The sequence below is a fragment of the Lissotriton helveticus genome, chromosome 4_1 (assembly GCF_964261635.1).
Source record: "Lissotriton helveticus chromosome 4_1, aLisHel1.1, whole genome shotgun sequence".
NCBI lineage: Eukaryota > Metazoa > Chordata > Amphibia > Caudata > Salamandridae > Lissotriton > Lissotriton helveticus.
In genome coordinates this window covers 1790441995-1790468090 of record NC_136063.1, presented here as the reverse complement: position 1 = coordinate 1790468090, position 26096 = coordinate 1790441995, and positions in this window count along the sequence as shown.

Below are 26096 nucleotides of genomic sequence, written 5' to 3'. Positions count from 1 at the left end.
ATCAAGACAGTATGGCGTCTTAAACTGCAATTGAAAACACGTGGTCAAAGAAACACTAGTATAGGTTCACAGTCTTGCACTGTATCTAACCTGTCTCCCAAAAACAAAACATCACAGTTTTATTCATATCTATTTTTCAGTTTAATTGGAGCATGGCAATACGATCAAGGTGTGAATTCTCTATTTCCAGTTTATGGTGAGTCTCCTGAAAACATTGAGCGCATTGTTTGTATTTGCCACACTCTTTCTCATCCTTGAGTTAGTTGCCCCGGACTGATGTTCAACGATGCGGAAATGAGAACAATGGATATGGTGATGACTTTATGTTTTCAATTGACATCGAACGCGGATATTAGTAGCTTTGTAAAGTTTATGCAAAGTGAGGAAAAAAGTATGAGGTGTAAGTAACAATCAAAACACTCATAGAAACTCTAACTATGAAGAGAGACATATTTAACTGTGTTGAATGTATAGAGTGCTCAGGGGAAAGCAAGAAGGAAGACGTGACTAACATTGGGCCCTATTAGGATGGCGGACGGACCTGTGTCCTTCCGCCACCCCAGAGGTGGAGGGACCGTCCGCAGGGGCAGCGGCAGTCCCTCCGTGCAAAAGAGGATGTGACCGCCACCCTGGCGGTCACATCCTATATTTTTAACATTGCGGCGGGCGCTGCTTGAAGCAGCACCCGCCGCAAGGTTAAAAAAATGCATGTTTACCTTTGCATGCACGAAGCGGCAGGCACCGCGTGGTGCCTGCCGCTTCGTGCACGCAACGGCAGGGGGGTACCATAGGTACCCCCCATGTACAACCACCACCCCCCCTTCACCCCTGGGGCCCCGCAACGGGCCCCCAAACAAAAGTCCGTATGCCTTTCCACGGCGGAAATGCCACCGTGGAAAGGCATAGAACTGTAGACATCCTAATATGCCTGGCAGTGCCTGATAGACACCGCCAGACATGTTAGAGCTTTTCCGCCACGGTCGGAAGGCGACCGCGGAAGAAAAGCGGCGGGCGGTCTTCTTGACCCCCCAGCCATCCTAATCTAGTGGGGGGTCTTTGAAGGCTCCGCAGCGGTTTTTCCGCATCCTCCGGGTCGCCGGACACTTCCGCCGGCCCGGAGGATGCGGAAAAACCGCAATCCTAATCGGCCCCATAGTTTTATTTTCTGTGCATCTCTGGGCTGACTGGTTATTATTCTGCATAATGTCATATGCTTGTAGGTGGCTTTCAATAGTATACAATTGTATGTTATTACCTTTGTGACATTTGCATTAAAATAGTTTTAATTTTATTGTTAAAAAAATAACATGATACTGCCTTTCATCTCACATAGGCACCTCTCATTTTGAAGCAAAAATGAAAAGTAAATACTAAGCTAGGAAGCCAGACCTTGACATGTGACCTCTGATGTTGAAGCCATGGCAAATTTGATGAGATAAAAACAAACTTTAAAGGCCTTTTTACAGAAAGTAAATACTCATGAAGAATGCATGGAGCCCTGGTAAGCAAGCTATGCTCTACAGGGCGGACTAACTCAAGCTCAACAGCCTAAACCAAATGAAGCCAACAAATAGAAAGCAAGCAAATGTGAGTTACAAAGCCAATAGTAAACGATGGGTGGAATGTATTCCCAGGGAAGATTCCCGAATGTCACCAAGATGTCTTCAGCTGTGCTGTCTGGTAGACTGCGACCTAAAAGATATAGAATTAGCATCCATTGGATTTTAACTACGTTTTTCAGGAAGTGCTGTAAGACTAATAGCTAATAAAATCAGTGTTAAAACACTACAAAATAACAAGTGAATAGAATCGCAGTAGTGCCAGTAGAATGATATGGGGACAGCTCCAGAACATAAAATAGAAACCCCATTGAAACTGTATTGAGGAATTACAAGTAATGAGAAAGCCTATGTCAATCTATCAAGTGATGAACAATGTAACAATTTGTTATTATTGGGCAGTTTTAGTTACAGCCCCATGCCCTCCCACTTAATACCCTTATGATCTTTAAGCCCTCATTACCACACACTTACTTCCTGTACTCGTTGATTTATTACTTAAGAGATCAAAATACTTTCAGCATTATAGCAGTGGACATCTGGCATGTGATCCACAATCGTGCTCACTACTTCAACCTGAGTTGTGTGGGCCTGTAGCCTAGTCAGAATTGTCTTTGTCACAGCCCCCAACCCATCTGCCATACCAGCACTAATCACTTGCCCCAACACTCCCTCACCAAATCCTGAGCACTGCACTAAAAATGCAACCCTACCTGCAACAAGTGCAAGGCCCTTTGCTATCACCAAGTAGCTACCACACATTACTAATAAAACTCCTAATCCTTGCAGACTAGACTTAAGGTGGAGAGCTCTGGTGGTGGCAGAGGTGGCTTTATCACAGGTTCACCAACTCCCCCACATGTACCACACTAGCAATCATCACCTTCCCCAAGGCTTCCTTAACAAGTGCTCCTGAGCACTGCAATACAAATACAACCATGCCTGCAACAAATGGAAGGCTCTTTGCTATACTGCGGCCCTTTCACCAAACATCCGTAAAATAACAAGGAATGCCAAAACGTATTGGTCTGGCTTATAAAAGAAAATCAGACCTATTGGCTTTGTCAATGCTTTTTTGCTCTGGATATGTAGCTTATGACATCTAAAGTATCTGAGGTCTGCTTGTAGCCTTTGTTACTTTGCCTCCACAATACTCACATCAGTACAAACCTAGCACATGTTCTTATGTAGCAGTGCACACTTTCCCATCACAGGATGCTGCAAAGTAACAGAAGCAGATTTCTTGCTCTCATCCCTTTGTGAGGCTATGTGGCTACAAATATATATTGCATTACCTGCAAAAAACAAGCCAGTAATTTAATAAATTGTTCGTTGTATATCTGTTGGTTTCAGTGCCTCACATCACACAAATTAAATATTTACCCTAGAGGATCAGGCACATGGATCATTCAGACCTGCATCTGAATGGGATTGAGCATCCAATAAAAATTAAACTTAGATTTCTTTCAAAATAATTAAATTAGTCTTTCTAAATATCAATATATGTAAATATTTTCCTTCTACTTCTTCACCATAAATAAATCACACTCATAAAGAGAGGCAGTCAATCAAGCAATTCTATTCTATGTGTCTTATATAGTGCACAGCAGCCCTAAGAGAACTTCTGGCACTGAGATATGCACACCTACAAGACCAGCGCAAGAAATGCTGAAATTAGAATAGATGGATATTTAAAGGTTCCTGAAGGAGGTTTCTGACTGTGTTAGCCTTAGTTTGACAGTGAGGACATTCCACAACTTGGCACCCAGATAGGCAAAAGATGTGCCACCACATCTGGCTTACCTGACCTTGGGGGTGTTCAACAGAGAAGAGCTCTCGGAGCAAAGACATCTTCTTGGCACATATGGACAGATTAGTTTTTATATCAGAAAGGGACCTTTTTCCTGCAGGGCTTGGTGGGCCATGCATAGGACCTTGAAATAAATCATTTTTTTGATTTGAAAACAATGTAGTGCAGCCATGGTTGGGGCTGCCGAATGGTGTTTAGGGATCTTAAAGAGTGATCGTGCTGCAGCATTTTTAATGGTTTGCAGGCATTTTAAGACATTTATAGAGGGCTTCCTAGAAACAGGGAATTAATGTAATTATGCTGAATGCTGTGTTTTGAGTGCGACCTACCGTTAGTAACATGTTAACAGTAATGGCTTCAAAAGTATGCAGCATTGGTACCTTGCTAACTCCATCTAATCTATGAGGTCTTAATGTGGCCTTACACTGTACACATAGTAGGGAGCATCAATGGTCCTGTGGAGTGCAGACAGTTGGTGTTAAGGGGCTTATTGAGTAATTTTAGCTCACTAGTAGAGTATGTAAACTGCATAACTAGAAAGCAACAGGGGTCCTGGCCCTGGTCGGATGTGGATGGACTTGCCTTTGGTGCGCCTTCAGCATGCCAGTGGGGCGCCTGTTGCATGTTGTAGCACTATCACACCCTTTCCTGATGGCCCAGAAACTACTCCTTAGTTTGCAGCACCTGGCATTCTAAAAACAAAATAAGTACTACTTCATCCTGTGAATACTCGGAGAAATGAAATTCCCAGACAGAAGACAGCAGTGCAATCAGTAATTAATCAGTAATGAAGTGCAGGTAAAGAATTCCAAAGACAAGCTAAGCCTAAATTCATAATCAGTAGTTTGAGAAAACACGGGTACCCCAATAGTTAAACCCGGGGTTAAAGAAGTTTTGAGAAAGAACAATGGTTTTTGGTGGCCTAAAAAGATCCTTATGTTTGTCAGATATAGTTAATGCTATTTGAATTAATCAATCCTGGGAGAAAGGGTTTTTGGTAGGATAGCATATAAAAGGGTACTTTATTCTATTTGTAAACATATATTTCAAGTACTCACATTGGTGACAAAGTGCATAAGGTGACTGGGTGACAAAATACAATAAAAACTATATACAAATGTCACACAAACAAGGATATATTCCACAAAATTATATACAATGGGGCAAAGGAATTTTCCTTGGTAGGGTCGACGGCGTTTCGATCTATATCATTTTAGATCATCATCAGGACATGGTGAGCTTGTTTAGAGTGGTGGAATTTCATTTCCATCTAATTAGACAAGGGGATAGTTAGTTTGATTGCCAAGTCTGAAGATTGGTATCTAGTGTCTTCAAACAGATATATTTATTAATTTCTTAGGTATAAGTCTTTAATGGCGGCGACAGTCCGTTATTTAAGCATCGTCCCGGCAGGAGTTGATCACCGCGTCCGCCGAAATGTATTCCAACACTCTAATCAAGCTCACCATGTCCTGATGATGATCTAAAATGATATAGATCGAAACGCCGTCGACCCTATTAAGGAAAATTCCTTTGCCCCATTGTATATAATTTTGTGGAATATATGCTTGTTTGTGTGACATTTGTATATAGTTTTTATTGTATTTTGTCACCCAGTCACCTTATGCACTTTGTCACCAATGTGAGCACTTGAAATATATGTTTACAAATAGAATAAAGTACCCTTTTATATGCTATCCTACCAAAAAGCCTTTCTCCCACGATTGATTAATTCAAATAACATTAACTATATCTTACAAACATAAGGATCTTTTTAGGCCACCAAAAACCATTGTTCTTTCTCAAAACATAAATTCATAATCAAGCATTGGCCGAGCCAATATGTCCGACCTAAGCAAGAGCTATTGGCTTTGCCAATGTGTTTTAGCCATGTTGTACACCAAAGTGGTTGCTGTTTAGCATGGTTAAAATCTTATGGTATAGAGCTAACTTGCGAGTGGAGTTGCTTGGAGTGGCAAAAAGTGTTGAAGAGTGGCGTCGAGTGGAGTGTCATAGAGTGGAGTGTCATGGAGTGGAGTGTCATAGAGTGGAGTATCATGTAGTGGAGTAAAGTGTTGTAGAGTAGAGTAAAGCGTCTTAGGGTAGAAAAGTGTCATAGGGTGGCATGCCATAGAATGGAGGGAAGTGCCGTAGAGTGGAGTGGAGTGGCATTGAGTGGAGTGGCATAGAGTGGGAGCGAAGTGACATAGATTGGAGTGACATGGTATGGAGTGGACTAACCTGGAATAGAGTTGAGTGCCGTAGAATGGAGTATCATAGGGTAGTGTCGAGTAGATTGTCATTGAGTGTCTTGGAGCAGAGTGTTGCAGAGGATCGTAGAGTAGAGTAGAGTAGAGTAGAGTAGAGTAGAGTAGAGTAAAGTGGAGTGGCGTAGCGTTTAGTGGGGTAAGGTGGAGAAATATGGTATAGAGTGGAGCAGAGTAAAGTGGCAGATAGTGTGGTACAGTGGAGTGGCATAGAGTGTGTTAGACTTGGCCCTTTCGGCAGGGTCATCCCCCAGACATTTTGCGTTCACTCCTCAATTTTTTTGCTGAATTCATTTTTGTTGGGATTAGGACTCTATGCACTTTACCACTGCTAACCAGTGCTAAAGTGCTTTTGCTCCTTAAACATTTTAGATGGACTTATACCCAATTGGCATATTTAATTTACTTATAAGTCCCTAGTAAAGTGCCGTTAATTGTGCCCAGGGCCTGTATATTAAATGCTAATAGTCAGTCTTCAGCACTGATTGTGGCATTCACTAAAGAAGCCTTTTTAATATATCTCAAGACTGCCATTGCAGACTCTGTGTGTGCAGTTTAAGCTGCCATTTTGATTTGGCAAAATAAACCTTTTGCCTAGCCCAGGTCTTCTTATTTAATAGTTAAGTCACCTACTGATTAAGCTTTGGAGACCCCAGAGGGCAGAATGTAATGCATTTAAAACCTTGACATGTACTTTTGAGTTTTCCTGCCCTGCTAGTAAAAAACCCTTCAATTTGTTTTGCACTACTGCAAGGACTTGCTCTCCCGTAGGATAACATTATAGTTGTCTTAGTGTCTTTAGATTTGGTTTTTTTATTCACAAATTGTAAAATGCCACTTTTAGAAAGTTCCAAAAAGAACAGTTGCCACCCTAAGTGTGAAGGGTACGCCCAGACGTGGGTCCCGTGCTCACCGCACAACTGTATTCGAGGTAGCCAGGCTGATGAGGGGTAATGCCCCAAAACCGGTCCCGGGATGCTTGTTTCCGGTCCAGGGAGGACCTAGCTTGGCAGTTCGGGTTGAACTGTTCCCATGAGGAACAGGGTCAAGACTGACTTGCATATGGCTGGGTCCAAACTAGGGTGGCGTAGCAAGCAAAAGAACTATGGATTAAACCCAGATATTTGTGAGTGGGGGTGAATGTTTGCATGGTTCAGCATTCTCTCCATCAATTGTTCCTATTTTCATTTGTTGCCCTAAGTGGGAAGGGTTAGTCCAGACGTGGGTCCCTTGCTCACCACGCCACTGGATTCGAGCTGGCCTGGCTGATGGCGTGTGATGGCTTACAGTGGTCCCAGGATGCTTGATTCCAGTCCAGGGAGAAGCCGGCTTGGTAGTTTGGGCTGAACTGTTTCCATGAGGATTAGGGTCAAGACTGATTTGCATATGGCTTAGTCCAAACTGGGGTAGTATGGTGAGCAAAAGTAAACCCAGATATTTATGAATGGAGGTGAATGTTTGCATTGTTCAGCATTCCGTCTATCAATTGTTCCTTTTACACTTTTAGAAAGTTGCCATTTTCCTGCCCTTAGCCATTTTGTGCGAATAGCATTGGTCACATGAATGGGTCTACCGGACAGTTAGAAATGTTAATTCCTCCCAGACACACAATAGAGGAATAAGATGTGCCTAAGTGAACCATCTGCTGGCAGGATGGTGGATGGAGATGAGCACAGATCCACTTACAACTGACTAGTGTGTGCTCTGCCTTCACACAAAGTGCCTAACAAACCTTCATTGTTACTGCTGCCAGCTTGGAGCCAAGGCATGGAAGGCTGGGAGTTCCATGCACTTCAAAGCCACAGTCTAGATGCTTCTCCCGTCTCCCAGAACAAGGGCATTGGGTACAAAAGAAGGGCCTTAGACACAACTCTTCAGTACACATCTGGGCCTGTGGATACTCTGCCAGGAAAAAGGACTGATGTGCTGCTGAAAGGACTGTCATTCTGCTGGACTGCTGTTTTGAAGGAGCTGCTGCTGTGCTGACCTGCTTCTCTCTTGCCTGGGGAGGGAGACCTGGATCTGCAGCTTCATCTTGAACCCAGGACCCCAGAGAGACTCCAAGTGCTACTCTGTGGCCTCCTGATCTGAGCCTTAGGGACATAAAGGACTCCCCAACAGCTCCTGGGCCCATCCTTCAGTGAGTTCCTGACCCCCGAGTGGTGTTTTTAGGTTCTAGCCACTTGGTGTGGCTCACAGGATCTTTAAATCAGGCTTTTGGGTTCTTTCTAACAGCAAATGGACCTGCTCATACGCAGACCGCTCCGCTCACACCCACAAGCCACCGGAAGCCCATCTCTTCACACAGCAGGCATCGATCGCCCCTGGGGGACCGCCAAAACAAACCACCAGCATGCTGATCTGCAATGCCTGGCCTACTTTTCTTGCCACGCCGACCTCTGCCTGTAACGCTGTCCTTGCTTCCTGCAAGACTCCCCATTGCAAACAGAGTTCTTATCTCAAACTTGAGAAGTTAGGTCTTCAGTGGGATTAATCTGGTACTGTATCTGACCTGCATTGCATCGTAGTTTGCCCGACATTCAGTTTTAAACGATCATTTGTAGAAATAATGACATCACCAAGTGTACTGATTGGCTTTAATAGTATTAAAACATTTGTTTCTTACACACTTCAGAATTACAAAAAAAATGTGCTTCATTTGTTCTTTCCTAATTCCGACACATTTGAAATAATAGCACATTTCATTTACAGACATATAAATGTTGTCATGTGCTAATAGAAATAACATGATCCACGAGATGGGGGGGGGGCTGGCCTGCCACAATCTTGTGGATTACATTTGTGCGACACACCTTCGTTTTGTGGTGGAGTGGGTGGTGACAGGGAGTGAGAAGGAATGGTTGCATATGGATCGGGCAGTGACCGGGCGAACCATATGGGACCTTGTATGGCTTCATCGGGCGGCACGCTCTAGGAGTGCCTACATAGCGGTACCCACAAGAACGGTTTTGGAGATATGGGATAATATAGCTGTACGCAGAGGCCTCACGACATTGCCTTCACCGCATACCCCGATAGCGGGGAATCCGTTCTTTCTGCCGGCCCATCGCACGCGTGCCTTTGCCAAATGGACACAAGGGGACTGCAGGGTGATTTGCAGACTGTATGAGGGGGGTACACTCAAGACCTTTGCCCAATGTGGAGAGGAGTTCCATGTCCCATCGTAAGCGGGATTGCAATATGCGCAGCTGCGGCACTGGGTGTCCGAGGGGGAGATGTATCAGGCGGCTACACGCGCCTTTACCCCCTTCGAATGGCTGGCCCGCTCTTTTGTTGGATCAAAGGGGCTGATATATTGGATCTACCAGATTCTGCAGCACCCAAGGGCACCGCCCTCTCACCCGTATCAACACTAATGGCAGTCAGCGTCCGGCATGGACATTGTTCCCTCGCAGTGGTGTCGACTATGGCAGGATATTCCCAATATCTATTGTAGCATCCCACAGCAGGAAAATGCCTATAAACTCATGACTCAATGGTATTAAACTCCCCAGCGTCTCCGCAAGATGTTTCCTACAACCTCTCCTTTGTGTTGGAGGTGCCAGTCTGCATCTGGGTACTTTATTCATATTTGGTGGGCATGCCTATTCTGGAAAGAGGTCCTTAGCCACATCAAGGGGGTATTGGGGTTCCCTTTTCCTGAAGCCACGAGCACAATCCTACTAGGTATCAAACCTGCTAGCCTGAAGGCACTCACCCGGAGCGATTGGATTCTGGCGCTTCAAATGCTAGGAGCGGCCAAACAGCTTATAGCCCTGTACTGGAAAAAAAACGAAGCCCCTCCAATCGCAGCCTGGTTTGTGTGTTTATCGCATGTCGTCACGATGGAGCTCTTCGCAGGGCGACTGCAAGCGCGTGACACGTGTTTTAAGGCTGTTTGGTAACCTCTGGTTAAATATCTCTGTGCTGTTGAACATGCGCGCCACATGCCTACCAAGCTTAGGACGCTGCGCCTCTTTGAAGATGCTATTGTTCCATCTGACCATGGTAGATTGCTTCCATAGTTACCCCGTGCATTGAGACCCCGTTAGCATTGGTGCCGGACCGGGCCTTCCTTTCTTCCCCCCCTGCCCCCCGCGCACATCACTCCTAACCTTGCTGTGCTGTCTTCCTCCCTCTACTTCCTTCTTCTCTTTTCATCTTCTTTCTTTTCTCCTCTCACCGCTATTCCTCGGGTTATAGGGCCTTGTTGGGCCGACTGTTGATTTTGGGCCGGTTGCCTGTTCGTTATAGAAGTAGACCTCAGGGGTCTTGCCTTATCATAGGCCCAGATGGCATTACCCTATACACTATGTGACGCGGCCAGCCCCTCAGGGGTTGTAGGTGAAACGCTGTGTACAATCTTGCTTTCGGCGTAGACTCCTAACGACACCAGTGAAATGTCCAGTTACGCGGCCGGCCCTGTATAGGGTTGTAGGCTTAATGCTGTGTATCGAATAGCCCTGTGTTATGTGTTTTTGTCTGAAAATGAAACAGATCTGAAACAAAGGTTGACACTATCAAGACAGTATGGCGGCTTAAACTGCAATTGAAAACACGTGGTCAAAGAAACACTAGTATAGGTTCATATTCTTACACTGTATCTAACCTGTCTGCCAAAAACAAAACATCACAGTTTTATTTATATCTATTTTTCAGTTTGATTGAAGCATGGCAATACGATCAAGGTGTGAATTCTCTATTTCCAGTTTGTGGTGAGTCTCCTGAAAACATTGAGCGCATTGTTTGTATTTGCCACACTCTTTATCATCCTAGCGTTAGTTGCCCCGGACTGATGTTCAACGATGCGGAAATTAGAACAATGGATATGGCAATGACTTTATGTTTTCAATTGACATCGAACGCGGATATTAGTTGCTTTGTAAAGTTTATCAAAGTGAGGGAAAAAGTAGGAGGTGAAAGTAACAATAAAAACACTCATATAAACTGTAACCAGGAAGAGAAACATATTTAACTGTGTTGACTGTATAGAGTGCTCAGGAGAAAGCAACTGGAAGAAGTGACTAACATTGTTTTATTTTCTGTGCATCTCTGGGCTGACTGGTTATTATTCGGCATAATGTCATATGCTTGTAGGTGGTTTTCAATAGTATACAATTGTATGTTATTACCTTTGTGACATTTGCATTAAAATAGTTGTAATTTTATTGTTAAAAAAAATAACATGATACTGCCTTTCATCTCACATAGGCACCTCTCATTTCAAAGCAAAAAAGAAAAGTAAATACTAAGCTAGGAAGCCAGACCTTGACATGTGACCTCTGATGTTGAAGCCACAGCAAAATTGATAAGATAAAAACAAACTTTAAAGGCCTTTTTACAGAAAGTAAATACTCGTGGAAGAACACATGGAGCCCTGGTGAGCAAGATATGCTCTACAGGATGGACTAACTCAAGCTGAACAGCCTAAACCAAATGAAGCCAACAAATTGAAAGCAAGTAAATGTGAGTTACAAAGCCAATAGTAAACGATGGGCGGAATGCATTCCCAGGGATGATTCCCGAATGTCACCAAGATGTCTTCAGCTGTGCTGTCTGGTAGACTGCGACCGAAAAGATATAGAATTAGCATCCATGGGATTTTAACTACGTTTTTCAGGAAGTGCTGTAAGACTTATAGCTATTAAAATCAGTGTTAAAACACTACAAAATAACAAGTGAATAGAATCGCAGTACTGCCTGTAGAAAGACATGGTGACAGCTCCAGAACATAAAATAGAAACCCCATTGAAACTGTATTGAGGAATTACAAGTAATGAGAAAGCCTATGCCAATCTATCACGTGATGAACAATGTAACAATTTGTTATTATTGGGCAGTTTTAGTTACAGCCCCATGCCCTCCCACTTAATACCCTTACGATCTTTCAGCCCTCATTACCACACTCTTACTTACTCTACTCGTAGATTATTACTTAAGAGATAACAATACTTTCAGCATTATAGCAGTGGACAGCTAGCGTGATCCACAATCGTGCACACTACTTCAACCTGAGTTGTGTGGGCCTTCAGCCTAGTCAGAGTTGGCTTTGTCACAGACCCCATCCCATCTGCCATACAGCACTAATCACTTGCCCCAACACTCCCTCACCAAATCCTGAAGACTGCACTAAAAATGCAACCCTACCTGCAACAAGTGCAAGGCCCTTTGCTATCACCAAGTAGCTACCACACATTACTAATACAACTCATAACCCTTCCAGACTAGACTTAAGGTGGAGAGCTCTGGTGCTGGCAGAGGTGGCTTTATCACAGGTTCACCAACTCCCCCTCATGTACCACACCAGCAATCATCACCTGCCCCAACGCTTCCTTAGCAAGTGCTCCTGAGCACTGCAATACAAATACAACCATGCCTGCAACAAAAGGAAGGCTCTTTGCTATACTGCGGCCCTGTCACCAAACGTCCGTAAAATAACAAGGAATGCCAAAGGCTATTGGTCTGGCTAATAAAAGAAAATCAGACCTATTGGCTTTGTCAATGCTTGTTTGCTCTGGATATGTAGCTTATGACATCTAAAGTATCTGAGGTATGCTTGTAAACTTTGCTACTTTGCCTCCACAATACTCACATCAGTACACACCTGCACATGTTCTTATGTAGTAGTGCACACCTTCCCATCACAGGATGCTACAAAGTAACAGAAGCAGATTTCTGGCTCTCATCCCTTTGTGGGGCTATGTGGCTACAAATATATATTGCATTACCCACAAAAAACAAGCCAGTAATTTAATAAATTGTTCGTTGTATATCTGTTGGTTTCAGTGCCTCACATCACACAAATTAAATATTTACCCTAGAGGATCAGGCACATGGATCATTCAGACCTGCATCTGAATGGGATTGGGCATCCAATAAAAATTAAACTTTGATTTTTTTTAAAATAATTAAATGAGTCTTTCTAAATATCGATATATGTAAATAATTTCCTTCTACTTCTTCACCATAAATAAATCACACTCATAAAGAGAGGCAGTCAATCAAGCAAGTCAATTCTATGTGTCTTATATAGTGCACAGCAGCCCTAAGAGAACTTCTGGCACTGAGATATGCACACCTACAAGACCAGTGCAAGAAATGCTGAAATTAGAATAGATGGATATTTAGAAGTTTCCTGAAGGAGGTTTCTGACTCTGTTAGCCTTGGTTTGACAAGTAGGACATTCCACAACTTGGCAACCAGATAGGCAAAAGACGGGCCACCACATCTGGCTTACCCGACCTTGGGGGTGGTCAACAGAGAAGAGCTCTCGGAGCAAAGACATCTTCTTGGCACGTATGGACAGATTAGTTTTCATATCAGAAAGGTACCTTTTTCCTGAAGGACTTGGTGGGCCATGCATAGGACCTTGAAATAAATCATTTTTTGGATTTGGAGCCAATGTAGTGCAGCCATGGTTGGGGCTGCCGAATGGTGTTTAGGGATCTTAAAGAGTGATCGTGCTGCAGCATTTTTAATGGTTTGCAGGCATTTTAAGACATATTGAGGGCTTCCTAGAAACAGGGAATTACTGTAATCAAGCTGAATGTTGTGTTTTGAGAGCGACCTACCGTTAGTAACATGTTAACAGTAATGGCTTCAAAAGTATGCAGCATTGGTACCTTGCTACCTCCATCTAACCTATGAGGTCTTAATGTGGCCTTACAATGTACACATAGTAGGGAGCATCAATGGTCCTGTCGAGTGCAGACAGTTGGTGTTAACGGGCTTATTGAGTAATTTTAGCTCACTAGTAGAGTATGTAAACTGCATAACTAGAAACCAACAGGGGTCCTGGCCCTGGTCGGATATGGATGGACTTGCCTTTGGTGCGCCTTCAGCATGCCAGTGGGGTGCCTGTTGCGTGCACCCACTGTGTGTCTGCGCCCTAGAGTGGCTTTTAAGGGGCGGAGCTGGCGAGACTAGGGGCCAGATGTAGGTAATCCCTTTTTACAGATTCTAAAATACCAAATTTTACCGATTCATTATTTTAGAATCGGAAAATGGGATTTAGGTAAAAATTCGTAAAAATATACAGAATCGGTAAAATTCAGAATCTCCGATTCGGTATTTACCGAATCGGTAAATACCGAATCGGTAAATACCGAATCGGAGATTCAAAATATAACCAATTGAGCTTGTCAACCAATCAGGTACATCTACCACACCCCACACCAAAGCAACAGAGGAACCAACTAATCAAATGCATCTACCCCACTCCACAACCAGGAGGTGGCTTCACCCTTGCAGGTGCAGAATACCAGAACATTCTGGAGAGCTGTGAGACACTGAGCAACTAGCTGCCCTGAGCTGAGCTGAACTGCACAATGGAATGACAGGAGTCACAGAGGGAAGGAGCAGAGCTCAAGAGAAAACTGAAATTCCGCACAGCTGAACTGCAGGTGCTAGTGGAGGAGGCTGTGAAACACCACACCCAGCTATTTGGTAAGCAGTCTCTGCATGTTGCAGAGTCTGTGAAAAGAAACACCTGGCTGGGGATCCAGTCAAAGGTGAATGCCATCGGGGTCACAACCAGGGAAATTGATGACCTTTAAAAACGGTGGTATGATCTTAGGATCATAACCAAAAAAAAGCTGGCAGCACAGATAAAAGAAGCCAGTGCCACTGGGGGAGGAAGGAGCAGGGCATCTGCCCTAACAGACCTGAAGCAGCTGGTGGAATCCACCCTGGAGCCAGAGAGTGTCCGTGGGATAGGGGATGCTGACAGCTCAGCCAGAGCTGCATCAAAACAAGGTAAGCTGAATGGACATCAATTCTCCCCCTTCCCTATCCCCCTTCTCCAGTGTGGTGTGTGTCTCACACTCCAGTAAAGGTTTTAGGATTTACCTGTAATGCATCATGGGAGACGTAGTCATAGAAACATACATCACTACATACATCACAGAAAACAGAAAGGCATGCTACACACTACATCCATAAGCAGTTGAGGACTTTGCAATTGTGTGACAGGAATGTGATTTAATAATGACACACAGGTGTACAGCACCACTGAGCCAATGTCCATATCTGTCCACAGGAGAGTCATCGCGCAGGACAGCGCAGGAAAGAGAGAAGAGGGCACCCCAGACCGAAAGGAGTGAGGTCGCAGGCACAAGTGCAGGGCAAAGCACTGAGCCGCCACCCGCACCCACAGCACAGGCAGCATCAACACCAGAGCAACCCACCACACCACAGCCTTGTTCGCCTCTGCTGTACGACTCACCACAGCAGGACCCACCAGCACTCTCTCCCACACCAGCTACAGATTCCACAGAACTGGTAAGGCCAAGGAGGCATGATGTGCCCCCTCTCAGAATCTTGGAGACGTCCAATGAAGATAAGAGGGAGGGTGACACCCAAACGTTTACACTAGAGCCAAACAATGCTGGGCAGCAGTCCACATCTGAAGATGTGCGTACCGGTGCCAGACGCCGTAGGGTACGGGAGAGAAGCACATCTCAGGATGGAGAGGGGGTCTTCTGTGGGCTGGAGGCCACAATGGTCAAAGTGTAGTGCCTGCAGGCAAAAGGAATATTATCTGTTCAGAGACAGGTGCGTCAGTTAAACACCAGGATGGGCAACATAGACCGGGGAATTAGCTCCATGGCAGAGAGCATGAAAGACATGGCAGATGGAATAAGGGACATGTCGCAGGCCATGATGGCTCTCAGTGAAAATCTCAAGTCAGATCGCACACAGAGGCGTCGGGAGAGGCAGTGTATGCAGAAAAATACAAAGGCAATGTACCGTCTTGCAACAGCCACCTCCCTGCTATGTCGGTGCTCTGTGACTATGCAAGAGGGCCTTGTGCACTGCTGCACAGATGTGTCTAGGGGGATGAGGAGAGTGGCATCTGCCATGGAACTGCTACTCACCAACCAGTCAGCCAACGCTGGGGACCTAGGTGTAGGGGACACATATGACACCACCAGCAGGAGCAGCAGTAGCACTCCCATACCAGACATAAGAAGAAGCAGCAGTGACCATTAAACTACGTCATTCACATACAAAGGCTGGCTGTGTCTCCTTACTCACTTAGAAATAGCTGCGTGTGATCTCTGCCCGTCTCAGTCTCCCATCTGTTGCTGGCGCTGCTCCTGCTGCATAGGGCTCACGCTGTTCAGTCCCATCATCAATGTCCTCATGATGTGTTATTTCCACTTCTGTGCCTTTCTTGGTGGCAAGGTTGTGCAGCATAGCACAGGTTGCAATGATTTTACAGCAGATGATAGGAGTGTACTGCCGTGCACCTCTGCTCTTGTGGAGGCAGCGGAACCTGCTTTTTAGAAGTCCAAATGTGCGTTCAACAACGTTGCGTGTAGCTCTGTGTCCCACATTGTAATACCTCTCACTCCTGGTAGATGGATTCAGGTAGGGGTGAGAACAATTTATTTATTTATTTAAAATATTTCTAAAGCGCTCTGCAACCCTACGGGCATCCTGGCGCTGTGTTCGTATAGCTAATAAACGCTGTGCATCATGGGCAGAAGGGATATCATGAGTTGGAGTTAGATTTTAGGGAAGAGCCACGTTTTCACCTTTTTTCGAAAGGCCATCAGATCATCTGTTTTACTGATATCGATAGGTAGTCTATTCCACAGATGAGCTGCCGCTATGATGAAGGATCTGCCACCGCAGGTGGTTTTCCTAATCCTGGGTATGCTGATGAGGTTGGATGAGGAAGACCGAAGGGGCCGAGTGGGTTCGTACCACTTAAATTTGTTTTGAAGTGGTCGGGGGCCCATCCCATGTACTGCCTTAAACACAGTGCATAGGGATTTAAAGAGGATCCTCTGATGTACAGGTAGCCAGTGTAAATCGGCCATAGCAAGGGTGGTAGAGGATCTTCGCTCTCGGGAGAGTGCCAATTTTGCTGCAGCTGCCTGGATGCTCTGAAGTCTGGAAATCAGATAAGCAGGGGATTCCAGTAGCAGAGCGTTACAGTAATCCAGGCGGCTGAGAATGGTGCTCCTAACTATGGTGGCTCTGACCTGTGTTGGTAAGAGGGGTAGTAGCTTTCGAAGTCCTCGCATTAAGGCGAAGCAGCTACTTACTTGACAAAGGACCGCACAGCATAAGCGCTATCGCCTAGGTGGAAAAGAGAGTGGCATGAGTTACATACTCCAAATACATTCATCTGCAGTAACTATCAGGGTGTGTCACAGTTATTTACCTCCCAGGTATCCTTCCCCAAATTCTCCAGCAGCAAGGCGTGTGTAGATCCCACTGTTCTGGAATATGTAGGAGTTGTGGGTGCTCCCAGGGAATTTGGCCACAATGTCTGTTATGATGTTGCCAGCGTTGCATATCACCTGCACATTGATTGAGTGGGTTGACTTTCGGTTCCTGTATATGTATTCTGTGGATGCAGGTGGGCAGATTGGGATGTGGGTGCCATCTATACAGCCTTCACCACAAACAAGTAATCATCTGGTTCATAGAGCTCAATCCTCTCTAAAGGCAAATTTCCTTCAACGATCTCATCTACTTCTGATCGCATCACATCAATTCTTTTTGCCTTTATTGCCGCACTCAAAGTACCTCGACTAGAGCCTCTAATCCTTTCTTCACAAGCACTGTCTTGTTCCCTGCACCTGTTCACTTCAGATATGGCTCTGCAGGGCATTCTATTCTCAACGCTCCCTTTGTCCCAGTCCTTCCTTGGCCTATCACTCTGAGCCCCTTCAATCGCCTCCCATGTTCTCAGATCTGGCCTCAAATCTCTGAAAGATTTTGGTCTCGGACCCCTCAAGTCCATCGGACCTCTCGACGAGTCCGCTGTCGCTGGCAATGGGGTACTCCACTCTGGAGGTCTTGGCGTTTGACTCATCCCATCCACCACACTACTTCTTTCACTAATTATACTTCCTTCCATACCCATCCGCGATGGACCTCCACTTCGCGTCTACTCTGAATTATACACTGACACTATCGGACCAATAGTGACCGGTCCTGTAAGAGCATCCGACAACCTATGAGAACTGACACCTTCTACATTCTGTCCTTCTCCCGTTGAGAGCTTTCCCACTACCTCAGTTCTAGGAGCGAATTGCGGTACCCTCACTTCCTCTACCGGGGCTGACCGCTCCTCGCCTGACTCTGGGTTATATGGGGGTGGTCTCTCAGATAACAGCCTTTCTATCAAGCTGCCATCCGTATCACTGCCGTCGTCCTCTGTGCTCTTTTTCTGTGCGTCCCCTGTTTTAACCAACAGTGGATACAACCTACCTCCTTCGATCGTCTGTATTCTCCATCTCTTTTCCAATGCATCCCACCTTGCGTCTTGGACTGCCCTAACTGACCTCTTCACTCTTTCCTGTCGCCTGTCCCTGTTTCTTTCGTGTGCCGCCCTAATCCATGCATTCAATGCCTCAAACTGTGTCGGGCTAGGTAAAGGCTGCAAAGAAGCCATAATTGCTTTCAACTGATATAACTCTTCTAATCTGAAAGTTCCATATCTAGGAAAAGTCAACAATATAGTGTGCAACTCAACATTTGTAGCCATGTAATGAGCCGGAGTATCCTCGGGTGGAGCCTCTTTCCCCCCCCCGGAGTTCTAACTTCTTTTCTTTTCTGAATACATCTCTCAAAACTTTAAAACATTTCATAATGAAAACCAATGTTTCTTCTCTCGCAGCGCTCCTGTACTTTCTGATGGCAATCCACCAATCCCAGCGTGGCTTCACACCATCCGCCCTATCCCAGCGCGGCACCTACTGACGTCACTCGCCTCCGCTTTGCAGCAGTTCCCGTCCTTTACCGTTCGTCTCACACTCACACACGCGTCCCAAGCTTACACTGAAATGATCACTTCCGACCAAGCAACCACTTCGCTGACTGTACGTCCACAGTCTGACTGTACGTCCACAGTCGCATAATTGTCACCAAACTGGCAACTGTCTGTCCGCGAAACGACCCGACAATCACCTCAACTGATAGGTTACAAACACGCAGCAACTAACGACCAGCGTCAGTTACTCACGCACTCACACATTCGTTTCCCCTATCTCGGTCCAGCGGGCGATCGATGGTACCTCATGATCCCCTTAACAATGGTTGACAACCACTTAAGCTACTCCTTGAGCCTAAGATTTTCCCGGGCTGTGCGCGCTCACAGCCTGATCTCCTTTCATACAACAGGCCTTCCAACTCCGCAAGACATCACAACACAACACAACATATAACACCGCAATCTATCAACATATAACCCTATTCATACTCACTCTCCTACGAACTGCTGCTTTTCGCCCCACCGTCACTCTCCGTCAGTTTCCATGGAGCGCTGTCTTCCACCGATAATATACTGGGCAATCATTCTCTAATTTCTATGGGCCTTGGGAGACTCTTATCCTAATCTAGATCAGATTTTTCCCTACTCTATAAAGGGAACCATCCTACTCTGCTACCAACTGGGGAAGCTGGGATTTTCATCTAGATTTTCTTGGTCATCTCTAGAATCCCAAACCAGGTCGACTGGACCTTTTCCCTGTTCTAGAAGAATAAAGGGAACAGCTTTGAACAACTTCTCCATCAAATCCAAATTAAACTCAAAGGACCACTGACTACAAACTGAAGTTTCAAAGGTTTATTACAAAGCCAAAAATAGTTGGACATACAAACATCTCAGCAAGAGGTTCAGAAAATAAACTGGCACTAATACAAACATAATTCTACGCAAGATTCTCATACAACTCAGAATAAACAGCAAAGTCAATTTGAGTAACATTAGGCAACCAAGAACAGTCCCAGCTTGAAGTTTGGACTGCATTTACAAAAAGGAAAAACAAAGTGATTAGTCTGTCCCTACACTATTCTAAGGTGACATCCCTACATAACGTTCCCATCAGACAAGAGTAAAGGTGTCAGCAGTGAAGACTTCCAAAGAAGTACATTCACTTTCTTCAGACAAATAGTCTAACTGTCGAGCTCGTTCTAAGATGCTCCTGCTTACACCCCACTCTGCCCTAAGTTTCTCAAGACTCTCTCTGCTTTCTACATCCTGCTCTGTCTGTTCCCTGACTAAGATCTGCTCTCCACCCTCGGGAGCTGTCCCTCATACAAAAACCCAAAAACAGTAGACACGCCTAAAGGTGCACCCCTCTGGCAGGTGAAGATCCTCTGATTTTTCCAGTATGGCACCTTTCCATCCAGCATCCGTTGGTGGGCCTTGGGTCCCATGCACCTTCCTCGCTAAATTTTGCACTCCCAAATTCTTTGGCAGCTTTTCTTCATTTGCGCCTACTATCCTAACTCATAAACAATGGACTCTTCTACCTAACAAGCCTTGTGGCCTTGCACCTGCAAGCTGAAATACATGGGGACATCTCCACAAGCATTCAAAGTTACAATTCAACATTTTGCTGAGGACAGCTTCTTCCCTGAAGAGAGAAAATCTTTCCTTCTCGACTAAAGCTAATAAAGGAAAATACAATTAGGCCTCTACTGGCTTTAACATGTCCCAGGCACTTGCACGTTTAAAGACATTTCTAATACAACATGACATTACATTTCACCACTATGGAGTATTAATCCTGCTTTCAATGTAAGCACTAACTTTTATATTAGAAGCCTATATTGATTCACTTCTTAATAAGCATGTATACATTTCAAAAGCATTTCATTAGTAATACGACATTTCACATATGATTATACTTCTACATTAGGCAACACGACATTTCGATTAGAACACTACATTAGTCTTTAATTAATAATCACATCACTAAATATTGTGCTGATTCCCAGCCTAACATTATAAGTCTAAACTACATTAGTAGACCCTCTAAATATGTGGGTGTTGACTACTCGGGATTATGGTTCACCCCTACAAATTTCAAAATTACATGGCGCTCTCTCAGTTTCTTTAATTGATTTCTATGATGCATATATCTGAGGCCACTAATCTGGGCCCTCACAATTTGATTTTGATAAATTAAGTCTGACTATTTTTGAACGAAATCCCTTGAAGGCACTGTTATCTGATCTAAATCTTTTAAAAGTGGCATTTTTGAAATGGTAGTGATAAATTCACTTTTACTAGTAAAGAGGATTTATCATTACCATTCCAATGATATGATACATGACAGAGATACTCCTTCTCAATCAGGTGTAAGTTTCGGCTCCTCCCTACCATCCTGCACAGCATGGCCCAACAGGATGAGGATAGCCACTTGTTCATACCTATGCTCCTTTTGTGTGTAGCTGTCTAGAGGGAATGCACAAAGTCCAGCTGTCAGCTTCCCCAGATGAATTTTGCACAACAGTCTGCAGGCACACAGGGCTCTAAACAGAAAATCCCATCTTTCTAAAAGTGCCATTTTTGAAAAGGATAGTGATAAATGTACCTTTACCAGTAAAGAGGATTTATCATTACCTTTCCAATGATATGATGCATAACAGAGTTACTCCTCCTCAATCACGAATTAAAACTTATAAGTGCAATCAGAAATTCCCAATGTTAACCTGTGAGAGAAGTAGGCCTCACACTAGTGATAAACAAATGTGGGTGTTTTTCATTACCTGGATAAGCAAAACTAAAAGTTCATGACCTACCTGTTGATTATACATCACCTTGTCCTATGGGTAAACTAGAGCCTAGTGTAGGGGTGGGTTATGTTTAATAAAAGAGGAGTTTAAGGCTGGGCAAGGGGTTTTAAATGCCAAGTTGGTATTTTTTTTTTTCTGGGCAAATCACTTAATCTCCCTCTGCCTAACAAAAATGAAACGCAACCGGTGCTCATGTAAAGGGCTCTGATACCTGATTTCGGGTCAAGTCACTCTAAATAAAACTTCGAAACATTCCTCTCATAATTCTGGGTAACCTCATTACTCCCAAGTTTAGTCTGTAGTTCATTTATCTTTAAACTAGAGCTTAGTCTGAGTATAATATCCCCTAGTAATGCCTCTTCTTGTGTGATATGCGCATCCCAATCATAAATGCTATAATGCTAAAATGTTTCGCTCAAAATGTCTTTTGTTCCCATACAGCACTATGCTAAGGTTCCTGTTAAACTGGACATTCATGGTGTAGTATTCCCCCAGTCTATTTGCTTTCACTCCCCTAGTTTTGCTAATCTAATTTTTGTTGGCTTTAGGACTCAGTGCACTTTAACTCTGCTAACCAGTAGTTAAAGTGCTTGTGCTCACTCCTTAAACATAGTAAAATAGGCATAGACCTAATTAGATCCTTTGATTTACTCATATGGGGCGCTGACTAATGGTACCACATGTACAGAGGGCCTGTAAAATAAATGCTGCTAGTAGGCAGCAGATTCATTGTGTCATCCACTAAAGTAGCCCTGTAAAAGAGGACTAAGGCCTGCCACTGCAGCTTGTAGAGTAGTTTTAAACTGCCATTCTGACCTGGAAAAATAGACCCTTTGCCAGGCCTAAAACATCCTTTTTAGTACTTATAAGTCACCCCTAATGCAGGCTTTAAAGACTCATAGGACATGGTGCATTGTATTTTAAAAGTAGAACACATAGGATTAAGTTTTACACGATTTATCTCCTTTGTTTCTGGATGCGGTGGTGGCTCCTCCGCTAAGGCAGAGGAGTGTCACCCCACTGCCTTCAAGCAGGAAAATAAAGGAAAAAAATAAAATGATAATCACATAATGTTATTATCATTTTATTTATTCCTCCTGATGAGGCAGCTTGCATGAGTGACAGAGCTGAAAAGCAGGGGAGGAGGGTACAACCCTCCAAAGTGCATAATGACAGTTTGGTCGGTCCTCAAGGGTCACCCAAAACAGTCATGCACATTTCCCTGTTCTCCATGCAGGCTGCATTAGAGCCTGCATGGAGAACATGCCCACCCCTACAGCCCCTGGATGAGCGCCGTGTCACTGTGCTCAGACCAATCACAATGCTGCATTGCAGCATTTTGATTGGCTTGGGGTTGGGAGCCTAGCTGCCTGCTTCATGTTCCGACCTGGAGTCAGACAGAGGAGAGAAGACGTGGGACCCAGCGGCGGAAAGGTAAGTGTTATTTTTTTTATTGCAGCCCACAAATCCCCCCTCCCATCACCACCACCACGCGGGCCTGCCCACCACCTGCGAGCCGTGCAGGCTGCCCCTCTCTGGATGGACAGTTTGCAGTGGATTGTCATCAACTGTTCTATCAGGAGGATACTGCGGGTGGAACTTTGCATCTTGAGTGGTAAGAGCAGAATATATAATATATGGGGCAGCGTGTTGTGGTCTCGCCTTCTGGTGAAGCATATTTGTGGTGCATGTGTCTTTACATTTTTATAAATGTTCTCCTACCACACAGAATCATTGCATAATGCCAGGAATCCTACTATCCAAAGAAGTAGTGGACTGTATGAAATACCAAGTAAATGTTGAGGATGATATATCCGCTACCACTGAAGTAGAAGAAGGAACACCATGCAGGCCACATACTAACCTTCACCTTCTACTGTGCCTAGCATATAAGGCCATGTAGTGAGTGAGCAATTAAATGTGTGTGACCAATAGTCATATGTTGATTTAAAATGTTGTATTCATAGGTGCCAGTGAGGTGATGAATCAATAAATTTAGAATAAAATGTGGGGCAATATTAGGGGTTGATGAGCAACATTTCTCAAGGATTACAAAGATTTACAGTCACTTTGAAAAAGATATTTAGTTTATGTGTTTTATTACCTTGCCTAAAGGGTGTGTGTGTGTGTGTGTGTGTGTGCGCGTGTGTGTGTGTCTCTGTTTACTCATGTACACAGACAGGTATATTGCATGCTGACACTTGTAGAGTCTGACGGTGAAGTAGTCTTTTGCAGAGTATATTTCTCTGCATTTCCTTAATGCTATTGTGTGGGATACAGGGAAACAACCTCTTACCTAGCCTATTTACTTTCTACAGTGGTATTTACTCAGACTGGACATTTCCTCATAGCATAAAATCTCAATACAAACACTGTTATTTTTCTTTCTTTTTTATTTTTTATCAAAAATATTTTTTATATTTATATATATTTCTATATTGTCATATGCTTTTTTTTGTTATTTTGTATTAGATTCACATAAACATTTACAAATATGACAAAATCATGATATCATTTCCATTTGCCAAAGACCATTATTGACTTCTCCTAGCTCAGAAACAAATTATGATATCCCCCAACATACTACCATCATACCTTCCAGTCTCACCTTTCATTCTACTCAAACATACCATCAATCATAACCTACGGGGACGTGAGCGCAACAGAAAAAATACCGATTGAATCCCTGGAAACAAGCAAACCAGGAAATACAATCCTTTCAGAATAAAAAAACTAGATATATAATACCAAGATATTGACAGACATCTTTAAAAATAGATGGAGTTATTAAACCCTCAATAACATAGAGGACATATAACTACGGCAACATTACAACAGATTGGACTGTAATAAACCCTGTCTCTATGCACATTCATTAGGGAACTACTTTCACAATATAACTTCCGTCTGATGACAACGATCCGGACGCCCAATTAGAGATACTTCCATGTTTCAAATCACATATAGACCACAGACCACTATGCCAGACCACTATACAGATGTATAGTATACTTCTATTTTGGTCCTGAAGAACGTGATATATAAATGTTGGTTGTCACTGAAACATGCGTAGACCAGTGATCACACATCTGGGAGTCCCATACGCAAGAATGAAGCGACAAGAAAAACCAACCAGAAATGTATCTAATGCACTGGTGAATGTCAAAACTGTGATCTTTTGATAATTTAGACAAACAAAATTAATGAGGAGGACTCCACTTCATATATGTTTTTATTGTGAATTTTTTGTGTTGGTATGATTGATGGTATCTATGAGAAGAATGAAAGGTGATAATGGAAGGTATGATTGTGCTATGTTGGGGGTATCATAATTTGTTTCTAAGCTAAGAGAAGTCAATAATGGTCTTTTGCGAAAGGAAATGATATCATGATTGGTGTGGAAGGGTTAGTGTGGGGTGGAGTGGGGTAGATTATAATGAAGTGAGGTACATTTGAGTGTATTGGGGTAGATTGGAATAGGGTGGGGTATATTGGGTGGGGTTTAATGGGGTAGGGTTGAGTGGGGTGGGGTGGTGCAGATTGGAATGGGGTGGGGTGAAGTGGGGTGAATTAGGGTGGATTGTAGTGATAGAGCAGATTTCATCTGTAGTCAGGCATTGTTTTATTATTGTGCTTCAGACAGACTGCATTTAAATTGCATGGCACATGAAAAATATGAAAGTGAGGCCTAAGTCAGTCTGAAATGCTTGTGCTGAATTTACATGTGTTTTTGCAATGTAGAGAAAAGTGGCATTTTTAACTTTGAAGATTAATAGAATATGTTTCTCTCTTCCCAGCTCATCCCTTGCAATCTAAATTCACTATTCCTGTCTTAAGAGACTTTGACTTGTTGCATATTTAGATAAACATTTTCAGTTAATAACACCTCTTTTTATAATGTGTGTGAATTAATAATGCACGAAACACTGCACATGGGGCTAAATGCGTTTTGCATGAAAAGCTATCTAAAACATTAAAGCATGTTGTTGTGTGCACTGTATTAACTGTGTGTGCTTTTAAAATTTACACTAAAGCATGAAAATGCTGTGTTGCACATTGCACATTTATTTTGCATGTTGTCATAAATTACAAAAAAGCTGCTTGGCACTTATAGCTTGGCTAGGTAAACATTTATAAGGGTTATTAGTATGGAGTTGGGAAACATAATGGGCTGATTTACATGAAATTAATATTCTCTTTGTGTCTGTTTTGTTTTTGGGCCTACAATTAAATGGCTGCCTATAAATCCAGCAAGGCTATGGCTTGCATTAAAAGAGAAGAGAGTATGCGCAGACACCAGCTTGACTCAAACTGCGGAAAGAGTCAAGGCCATTTTGAACTGGACATTCTTGTGATTGTGCCAATGTACAAGTTAGTTAAAGTGTCCGTCCTACTGCGCTGTGAAAGGAAGGAAGAGAATTAGAATGAATCATTTTTCCTAGTAAATGTTGCAAACGTTTAAAAATGTATTTATTCATGTATGCTTCTTTTGTTAAAACTGGTATAGTCAGGATTTTAGAATGAGTCAGGAAAGTGAGACTTCAGGCCATCATGGCTGACCAATCACGGACAAGTTTTCCTGAAGATGCAACATTTTTGTGTAGTCTGCCAAGAATTAGAGTATAAATAATGACCTCTCTGGAGGCGGGGTTGTCTTTTTGCTCATAGAGCTTCTTGCTCATTTTGGCTTAGGCTTTGCTTCATTCTATGGGTTAGGTACGAGATCGTCCCGGGTGCAGCTTTGGGCGTCCGAGGAGAGTCAGGTGGGGGGTTCCCTGGTGATTTTTTTCCAAAGTCCTTGCACGTCATATTTTGGCACTGCCGGCCACATTCCTTTGAGGCCTTGTGAAGGGCGGGCTGTCTCACTCCTTGCTTGCTCTTTAGACACAGACATGAGCAGAAAATGCAGTGGATCAG